At 41.2% G+C, this 9,818-nt stretch overlaps 1 long non-coding RNA gene across 1 annotated transcript in view; it reads left to right on the top strand.

Annotated features, from left to right (window-relative positions):
• The first annotated feature begins 1,077 nt into the window (after positions 1-1,077).
• LOC103397503 (uncharacterized) overlaps positions 1,078-9,818 on the top strand; it is a 40,277-nt gene continuing 31,536 nt past the window's right edge. Inside the window, exon 1 of the long non-coding RNA XR_523451.3 lies at positions 1,078-4,365. This is a non-coding gene — a long non-coding RNA (uncharacterized LOC103397503). The remainder of the gene's footprint in view (positions 4,366-9,818) is intronic.

The raw sequence follows: 9,818 nt of genomic DNA, 5'->3' as shown, positions 1-9,818 counted from the left end.
TTATTATTATTATTACCATTGTCGTTATTATTATTATTATTATTATTGTTGTTGTTGTTGTTGCTGCTGCTGTTGATGTTGTTATTATTGCCATTGTCGTTATTATTATTATTATTATTATTGTTGTTGTTGTTGTTGCTGCTGTTGATGTTGTTATTATTGCCATTGTCGTTATTATTATTATTATTATTATTATCTATAATAGTTAATACATTGGTAGGAGAATGTTAGAAATGGAGCTACCATTAGGACTAATGGAGTATTAAGATTTGCTGTATGGGAGACGAACTGGAATTATTTAATGTGATTTTTGTGTTACTGAGATATAATTTTGCACATCAAGGTTCTTCCTTCATTTAGTCTTTCAAATGTTTTACCAGTCACAAATAAAATACAAAATTATAACACCATATTGATGGCGCCACATTTCCCTGTAAAAATAAAACGCATGGAATTTTGAACTGTCATATTTTATGTGCCTCCGTTTTCGAGCCCGCCGTTTGATCGGATTTTTTATTTATAATCACTTTTATAAAGTGTTGTTATGGCTGTAGTCTAACCCGCGGCCTGGTGTCTGTGTAATCACACAGATCCACGTAATAAATGCAACCAAGTTATTATTGTATCATCGGGAGCAGATGGGTAACCCAGTGTAAACCCATGAATATTTCTCTCTCATACTTGATTCAAATGAGGACCAGTCAACAGCAGCGGCAGCCAAGGCTGCTGTACACCTTCACTCCCATTGCCTGTCTACGGACGTGTGTGTGCAGTACATTTGCCTATTTGAAACAAAATCCAAGCGTAAAGTTTTAATCTTCCTGCAAAATGTATTATATCCTCATTTTTACATGTACAGCTTTTTTTCAAATATTACAAAAGAATGTGAAGTTTAATAATAATTCCCAGACATTAGCCAATTTTAATATATCTGTGAAACATTTATCTGCATCAATATGTAGATAATTATTATACAAATAAAATATATATCAATTTATGGAGTAAACAGTGGATTAAATGCAGCAAATTATGCAAAAACACCATTAAAGGGGCTCAATACCCCAACGTTTGCCACTCAGTATCATAGTAATTGGATAAATATGAATTATTTTGGAGTGGGTGTCTGGAATAGGTAGGCTAACGGACTCCCATGGCTTTGAATATCTACGTGATCCACGCTCTGACCACTGGCGTTCAGCCACGAGCTGTTAAAGACCAGGGTTTAATGACGAGGACAGCAGCCTTTGGGTTTCTGCTCTAGCAGAAATACAAAAACGTTTCATCTTCTAGGAAAAAAAACAAAACAAACAAACAACAACAACAACAACAAAAAAAAAAAACATAAAAACAAACGTCCCGTCAACTTTATGGAGAAGAACACACACGGAACCTAGCGGTTCCAGACGACTTGAAGCAGCAGCTGCCGTAGCCTGGGGTGGATATTTGTGGATTGGAGGTAAGTTTAAAAGGTTTGAATTAACCCAAATCTGCAAAATAAGGCCTGCTTAATTATCCGTTTTTATACGTTATTGGAAAGACGAGTTCTTTGCGCATCACGCTTGCTTTGCGCGCACCAGTGCACCGTGCACGTACACGCACGGCGCAGACAGTTTGAGGAATAGTTGTAAATGTGAGCGCAGCAGCAGAGTCATTGGATTTCATAGAAACTGTACCGGCAAGAGACTTTTTTTTAATTTATTTTATTTTTTGGTTATTAGTTTCCACAGAGACTTTGTCCTTCTTTCGTCATGTAGCAGTCGTCTCACCTCCTCCTTACTCCTTCTCCTCCTCCTCTTGTCCTCTGCAGTGTGTTTTTACCTCTGAATCTGATCTTTTGTTTGCCTGCCGGATCAGCTTCTTTGTTCATGCATTGCTGCATTTGACTATTCAGAATCCAATATGGCACATTAACATGATTTACATTTTAGGGACAATGTTGTTAAGAAAAACTGCAGTAACGCCGATATCACGTCACTGTGCGTGGTTTAAGTTGTTAAAAAATTGAAACGTATAAAGTGTGAAATTTAACGAAATAAAAACCGTGTCTACAGCAGAACAAAAAAAAAAAAAAATGGTCTCCGCGTCTGTAGAAGATGCCAAAACACACACGACACGAGCATGAAAGTATGTAATGCAAATCTATCCACTGAATATGCATCAATATTAAAAATTATACGCACACCACCAGAGCCAACGGCGCCGCAGATTTGAGAATGGCAGAGAGCGGGTCCGTCTCATTACGCATGGGCGGTTTTTCCACGCAGGAGCCACGGTTCCCCTTCTCTCCGTGAATACACGTCTCCCTTCCGTCCCGTTCACCTTAACGAAGCATCTTGAAGGGGAGAAAAATGAGAAGAAAAAAAAAAATACAAAGACTGCATATCATGGCTTTCAGAACGGCAATCAAACACCCAAGAAGTAGCTGTGGCTGGGGGGAAATTACACTCCGACTGCGCCAGGGCGGACCGTGTAGCCCAGTAAGCGGGATTTGCATATTTTGATGCGCTAATTGTCTTCATATATTTAAATATGGCTGCACGTAGCTGATATGCTTGTCTACGTCATTGAACGTGCCCTCGCTGTTAAACTAAAACGTGAATCCGCTTGAATGTAATGGATACGCCTGCAATTAGGCGAAAAGGAAGGAGGGAGGGAGTGATGATGGGAAGGAGGTGAATGGGAGAGGATGCTTTGTGCCTCATTTACATTTGTAATTTTCTCTCTAATAATAATGTGACATTTAGTGATTTCCGGTCTGCTGAAACATTAAAATAAGAAAAAATAACAACAAGTAATAACAATGGCTGGGAAATAAGAAATAAAGGTAACAAAACAATGTGATTGATTTAAAAAAAAGTCATTTTTGCAGATATTTTCTTGCAAAATACAATTACTATTAAAAGGCACTTACAACAGTAAATACAAGTGTGTTGTCACTATAAGAATCCTCCTCCTTAACTTATATAATGTTTCCAACACTTTGTCTTCTATTTAAGGTCATTTCAACAACTGTTAAACACCTAAACACTAACATCAGGGTTTATTAGATCCTACATAGTTCTATGGAATATTTAACCAAGTTCTTATGAGGCAGAATCTCATTTCTCTGCCGATAATTAAAGTTTGGATGAAGATGAGAATTGCTGTTTCGTCAGATTTAGGCATGATGTGAGGGTTAGGGCAAAGATTTTGGTTCTATGGAGTTTAAAGGTCAACACAGTTTTAGTGTGTGTGTGTTTGTTTTCTTGTACCAATGATGTGCGTGTGTGAGAGAGAAAGTCTTATATTGGAGAGGTCACGTGAAGTTGTGTTTAATTAGACAGAGGGGTCATTTCACAGGTGTGCTTGGCTTGTGTATGGGCCCACACACACGAGAGAGAGCGAGAGAGAGATCAAATCAAAAACATTTAGACAGAAGTTTCGATGCACCGTTTCCCCCTGCTCCTCTCTTTTCATTATTGACCCCATTCTGGACGTAGTTGGGGAATTGTGCGCAGCAAATCATTTTCCCCTCTGTCCGCAAAACCGGTAAATGCGTCCCGTTTGTCAAAACGCGTTAGCCAAGCGCCTGCAGCAAATTCATTACCACCCAACTGCGAGGGTTGACTTCGTAACCTGGTCAGGGAGGAGAAGGAGGGAGGTGAGGTACGGAGGGAGACACAGGGAGACTTGGAGGTAGAGAGGGAGGTACTGGGAGGGTATAGGAGAGCGGTCCACCACGCCAAAAAAAAAAACAGCCCTGAACAATGCTTCCTCAGTTCGTGCGTGCAACAAAAGAACCGAGGGAACTTGTTTGAATTTCCGAGCACGTCCTCCTCTCCTCCCCCATCATCGCATCATCATCACCCCCATCATCCGACCGTCCCACCAACAGGAGGAAGTAGAAAACAAACTTGCCCACTATGAGCCCAAAGTGTCCACGCACCTTTCTTTTTGGTGCGTATGTATGGACGTTATGGGAAAGTTGTCTCCCTCCCATCTTCCCTCCCTCTCTACTTTCCTCCCTCCTTCTCTCCCCCCTCGTCCTTCTGCTTCTCTTCATCTATCATGTGCTTGGGATGTCCGTCGTGCTTTGCACAGAGCAGCTGTAGCACGCCTATAATGCGGGCTTACCGAGTGTTAGCGGCAATTTTAAAGTGATGCGCCCCCTCTGCCGCCCTTCAAACCAATGAATACATGCGGCTGCATGGGATATCTGAAAGGGTGGGAAACCTATACCACACACAGCACGGCACGGCGCGACACGGCAAGGCACGGCAAGGCACGGCAGACACGGAACAAAGTGAGAGAACCGTGCCAGTCTCCTGCTCACGGGACGCTCTGTGGTCGGTTGCAGAGATTTTGGGGACTCACCTTTGTGAGAAAGTAAGTGCAACTTTTGTGCCCTGCCTCAGTGGGCTACGTGTGTAGTGCTGAACGTGTGCGTAAAAGCCGCTCTAGAAAAGTTGAATGAGTGTTTTTAAATTGACATGTGGGCTTGTTGTGAGACTAGAGACATTCTAGATGGGTTTTGTGTACGGAAATGTGGATTTCCTGGCTGTGGATGTGTCACCTGACACTTTGAAACTATAGAGCGCACCGGTGAGACTCATTCTTGGCAGTAATCAGCATTTTTGTTATGGTTGTTTTGTAAAGCGTAAAGTTATAAGTAATAATTGACTTTTTTTCTTTCAAAGCTTCTATTTATACACTTTCTTTTTAAATCAGTTAGAGTTCATATCCGTTTCTGACGCAAGAGAGAATAACTCTTAAATAAAAATAACTCAACGTTTTATCATTTAATCTGGCTTTAACATTTTTCATTATTAAAACTACACATATTTCACATATTTTAGTACCATGGTCGATTTATACAAATTTCAAGAATTATGAAAGCTACATTTAGAATACATATTATAAAAGTATATATTTAAATAGAAAATACAAACATATACAGTTGAGGTGGAGTTTATTCAAAAGTGTACGAATCCAAAGTAGAAACAAAAAAAAAGTGGAAAAGTTGACCTTAAAACCAAAGAACAACGTCACCACAATCAGTCACAGTCACTCAACGACCTAGAAGAGAAATAAGAGACTATTGTTGTGTTGATGAAGAGTTAAAAATAAAAAATAAAAACTCTTCATGAACAAAGTGAAGTTAACACACGCTTAACTTCACTTTGTTTAAATAAAACATCAGCTGAAAAAACATTTCAAGTGCACGATTTACGCACAATCTTGGCTCCTCGCCCAGCTTTGTGTCCTCAACCTTCACGGAGATTCGCGTAATTCTTACTGAACGCAGGTCAGCAGGTTGGAAAGTGTTTAATCAAATATGTCATGGTGTAATTAAAGCACAGCCTCTGAGTGGGAGGCCTCACACTGAAACCTCTTTAACTCCTAATGAGCTGTGGGTTCTAATGATATTAAGTTTTATTAAACTTTATTAATCTAATCCTCACCAGGAGGGCAGTGTGACGACGATGAGGTAGGATACTGACAATATGAGCGCAAAAGTTGTGTTTTAAATATTTTATCATGAGACAGTTGTGACGTTCAGAGACTCTAGTGTTGGCACCGTGGTGCAGGTGGATCTGAAGAAATTACGTTAATAATGATGGTAATAGTTTTGCCTTTTACACTGAAAGCAACGGGCCGTAACGGCACTTACATATGGTAATGAGAGAATCCTTGTTTGCCCCTCCCATCACCGAAGACACAGCAACCCTGTGAGGCACATTTAATACAGTAGCATTACTTGAAGGGAACACCTGTTATATTTAATGTGACACATCCTGATTATTCCCGTTCCCTGTGTGTGCGCACAGGCAGCCTATTCACACGCACCCCACCAGACACGCTTGAATTGAGTCAGCCAGTGTCACAAGATGGCTTTTTCCTTCCATGGGAAGTGTTTTATGATCCGAACCCAAAGTTGTCCTTCAGGTCTATAAGCACTAGCTGCAGCTGCATGAGCCACACCGTGCCATGTAGTAAAGGTGTTACATACCAGGCCAGTTTAACAGAGGTGTAGGTTGATTAAACTGAAATGTCCCAATCTAAAATCTGTGTGCTGTTTGACAGCCCCTGGGCTTTACTTTGCCTATAAGGCGACACTAACCTACCTACTCAATATACTGTATATGTATATGTATAAATATATAAATACATATATAGCCTTCAGAGGGGATGACAGAAAATGCGTATATCGAGGTATAGGGTATCGACAAAATTGACAGACGAGAGACTATATATATATATATATATACATATCAGTAACTATAGAGCGAGTGGCATGTTGTCGGGAACCGAAAACGCAGCCCGTCTTTTGGATACGTGGACAGAGATGCTGGCGCTCGGACTGCTCCGGGATGGTCCCCTTTTCCTCCTTTCCCTGGTGTCGTGTTTTTATTGTTAAATCGCTGCCATTTCCGACCGCACTACCTTTAAAAGCAGTCTTTCTGTATTAAAATACATGGTTTGCCTGTCATCTATTTTCATCCCCGTATAAGAAGAGGGAACGCGTCCAGCCTCTGAGCTGGACTTACTCCGACGCGAGTGGAGTAAGGGATCAGGGAACGTGCATGGAGAGGAGAGCGCGTTTGCGATTTCTTTTTTTTTTTTTTTCATGACATCACCGAAGTTACATTGTCGTGGTCTGAGACCCTTTGACCTGACCGGGGTTGGTCCATATTTTGGCCACCCCCAGCTCCCCCCCGCACCCACCAACATATCCTTTTGGGGATGGCCCCTTATTCCCCGCACTTCTGTTCTGAGCGACCGAGCATCCAAGTCTGCAGTACAGCGAGTCGCTGCTTCGGCTCGACACAGTCCTCGGCTTCTTATCTTCTCAGCACGATCTGGATATAAACGGACAACTCGACACTCTGCTCAAGGGAGAAAAAAAACAAGCTCCTGCCTCCATAATCCGAAACATTTGCGTCGTAATTCCCTGTGTTGTTACTGCGCTTTCCACAGGAAACCGGATTTCCCCCCTTCTCTTCTCTTCTTCACTTCTCTGCCGTGTTTCTCCTGCGCCGGCCTCACAGGATATCTATTGCTGCTGCCACAACGACTTAATAGAGGCGAAAGAGCCTTTTGTGGGATTGGGGATATTTGCATTGCAAATTAGGGCCCATGTGCAAGGATGACTGCACCTTACCCGCGATTTTCAAAGCCAACTTCTGCTCAGTTATACTGGTTAATGTCAAGTGAATATGACATTAACACAGGATTATATCTTTTTTACCCCACACCTTTTAACACCTGGGTTACAGCAGCTCAGGGCTGTGCACATAAGGGGATGTGAGGAATATCAAACTCAATATGTGACTTGCAGGGATTTTGCTTTATATTGTGGAATTTATACCAAGTGGAAACTTGGAGAAGAGGACAATCACGTGTGGAATATTGCTGCAGATTGGGAAGTGTTGTTGTTATCTTTGGTTATCTAGCTGTATGAGTGTTTTGCTCGTCATAAAGCTAGATAACCGAAAGTAAAAACTACTTCCAGACTCGTCGAGGACTTGTGCAGAACGCAGGAAGAAATGTTATCCTTATAATAAGGAATCTAAAAGGTTCCAGCCTAGAAACAACTTTGATTTTGTTCACGCTTCATTTTTTCACAGTGTATTAATTTTAACAAAATTAAGATTGTGTAGTTATTTTATACGGTGGCAACGAACATTTCTTTTAACTTTACTAAAACATTATACAAACGGGGTTAAGTTAACGTAAAGTAACACTTACGGTGTGGATGGTGTGGATGAATGTGTGTGTTAGCTGTCAATCTGACGCTTACAAACGCGCGCATACACACACACTCACGCATTGACATTAACACACACACACACACACACACATTTGCTCTGGTGTTTGTTGCTAATATTTCCTTCTTCAGTTATATGGCTTTATTTTCATTTTTAGATTTGTTTTATTTTAGGAATTTGTGACATTCACAAATCCCCGTGTTTCCCATCTCATGCTTGCATCGTGATAGATAGATAGATAGAGAGAGAGAAAGATAGAGAGAGAGAGGGGGACAGAGAGAGAGTTGGGAGAGTGGGGTTAGGAATAGGAGGGAGGGAGGTGGCAGAAATGGGAGGAGATGAGGGAGGGAGGCCGCAACTGAGGGGTTTGGGGAGATGCAGGGGGGTCGGGCCTGCTTAATTGATTCCGTTAACCGCAGTGCAGGAGATGTGAACGACTGGACGATCCCATTCCCACGCTCGGTGGGGCAAGTGGCAATGCTGTGCCACGCAGGCCCAATATGACAGACAGCACCTTGAGTGAGGGCCTGCAGGGGCCGGGAGGGGCCAGGATTGGGGGAGGGATGGGGGGCGACAAGGGTCATGAAAAGATGTCAAGTGCACCAGACTCATCTGCATCCCCAAAGAAAGAGGCGACGTTTCCCAGAAACTTGGGAGTAGTATAACGGTCTTTGAATGCAGCAATGTCTCGCCAATTGTACTGATAATGAGAACTCAGGCTCTCATCATCTTAAAAAAAACTGAGAGTTCAGGATTTAGCAGTTATTCTGAAAAAAAAAAATCCAATGCTCTTTTAATGTGAAAGTCACTGATTGAGCTTTGTGCATAAAAAACCTTTTTCTAAATCCATATTAAATTAAAGTGTATTAGTTTTGAGCCCCTTGTGAGTTTCCAAATATGCACTCTGATCATAATGCAACTTTGGCCCATGTGATTCAGCCCAGTGTCTCAGATTGTTGAGATAAAAAAAAATCACGGATGGTCCTATAGTTGGAGTGTAATGAGTCACACTAACAACTTAGGCCTTGGCCTTTCACAGAGCTCTATCCAAATAATCATAATTTGTAGCTTGTAGTTTACTGTGCAAATCAATTTTATCTTAAGTCCTTTCAGACTACATGTGCCCAAACTTTGGCTTGAGGCCCATCAGTGGCCCATACAAGATGATGTTTGATATTTCAAAGTATTTCACTTTGGGTTTTTTATGTCACTTTAATATTGCTAGCTTTCTAGCTATACAATAGTGGGAGAACAGTAAAGTGAAGACTGATAACATACATACAGTATAGCTCCAGTCTGTTTTAACTGTGTATGTCATTTTTATATGGTATATATATATTCCGCCACATCACGTATGTATCTGCACATAATTTTTGTCCTCTATACCATTATCAGTTATCAGTTATTATTATTAGTTACAACATATCATAATTCTGATATTGTAAGGGGAACACTATTAGTTTATCAGCAAGAAGAGTGCTAGAAGTGCTAGAAATGTCTGCATCAATGTATGTGTATGTATTGAGTATTTCTCATGGTTTAAGTTTAGAAGTGAACCTGCTCAGTCTTAAATCATTTCACCACATACAATTATAAACACACACTAGAGGCTGGTTTCCACACTGCCAAAGCTGAAAAGGTCCCTTGCTGACTTTCTCACACCATCAGAGTCTCTTGTCCGCAGCCCCTGTCAAAATACACCATACAATAGTAGGTCAAACTCAATTTAAGTCTGTAGGCCATAAAAAGGACTCAGTTATCATCCAATATCCGTTCTGCTATGTCATAGCTGGTGTGCATATGTGGGTTTTTTATGATTATTTTATTATACCACTGATTTTGCTTGAGAAATCTGTGCTGGTTGAGTGTTATTAAGGCTGGAGGTTAATGTCAGTTTGCACAACACTTCATTAATCTCTTAATACAACATCATCCAATAAAAATAGTCAATGGGCTATAATGCAGGTAGTGGTGCCAAGAGTAAGCAGTGTGTCACGTGTCACCTTCAATCGCACATGTAGGCATCTCTTTCCCACTCTCTCTCTCTCTCTCTCTCTCTCTCTCTCTCTC

This window comes from Cynoglossus semilaevis, chromosome Z (assembly GCF_000523025.1).
Source record: "Cynoglossus semilaevis isolate Cse_v1.0 chromosome Z, Cse_v1.0, whole genome shotgun sequence".
In the NCBI taxonomy this organism is placed as follows: Eukaryota; Metazoa; Chordata; class Actinopteri; order Pleuronectiformes; family Cynoglossidae; genus Cynoglossus; species Cynoglossus semilaevis.
Note: the sequence above shows the minus strand (reverse complement) of the source record. Positions and strands in the feature narration are given on the sequence as shown.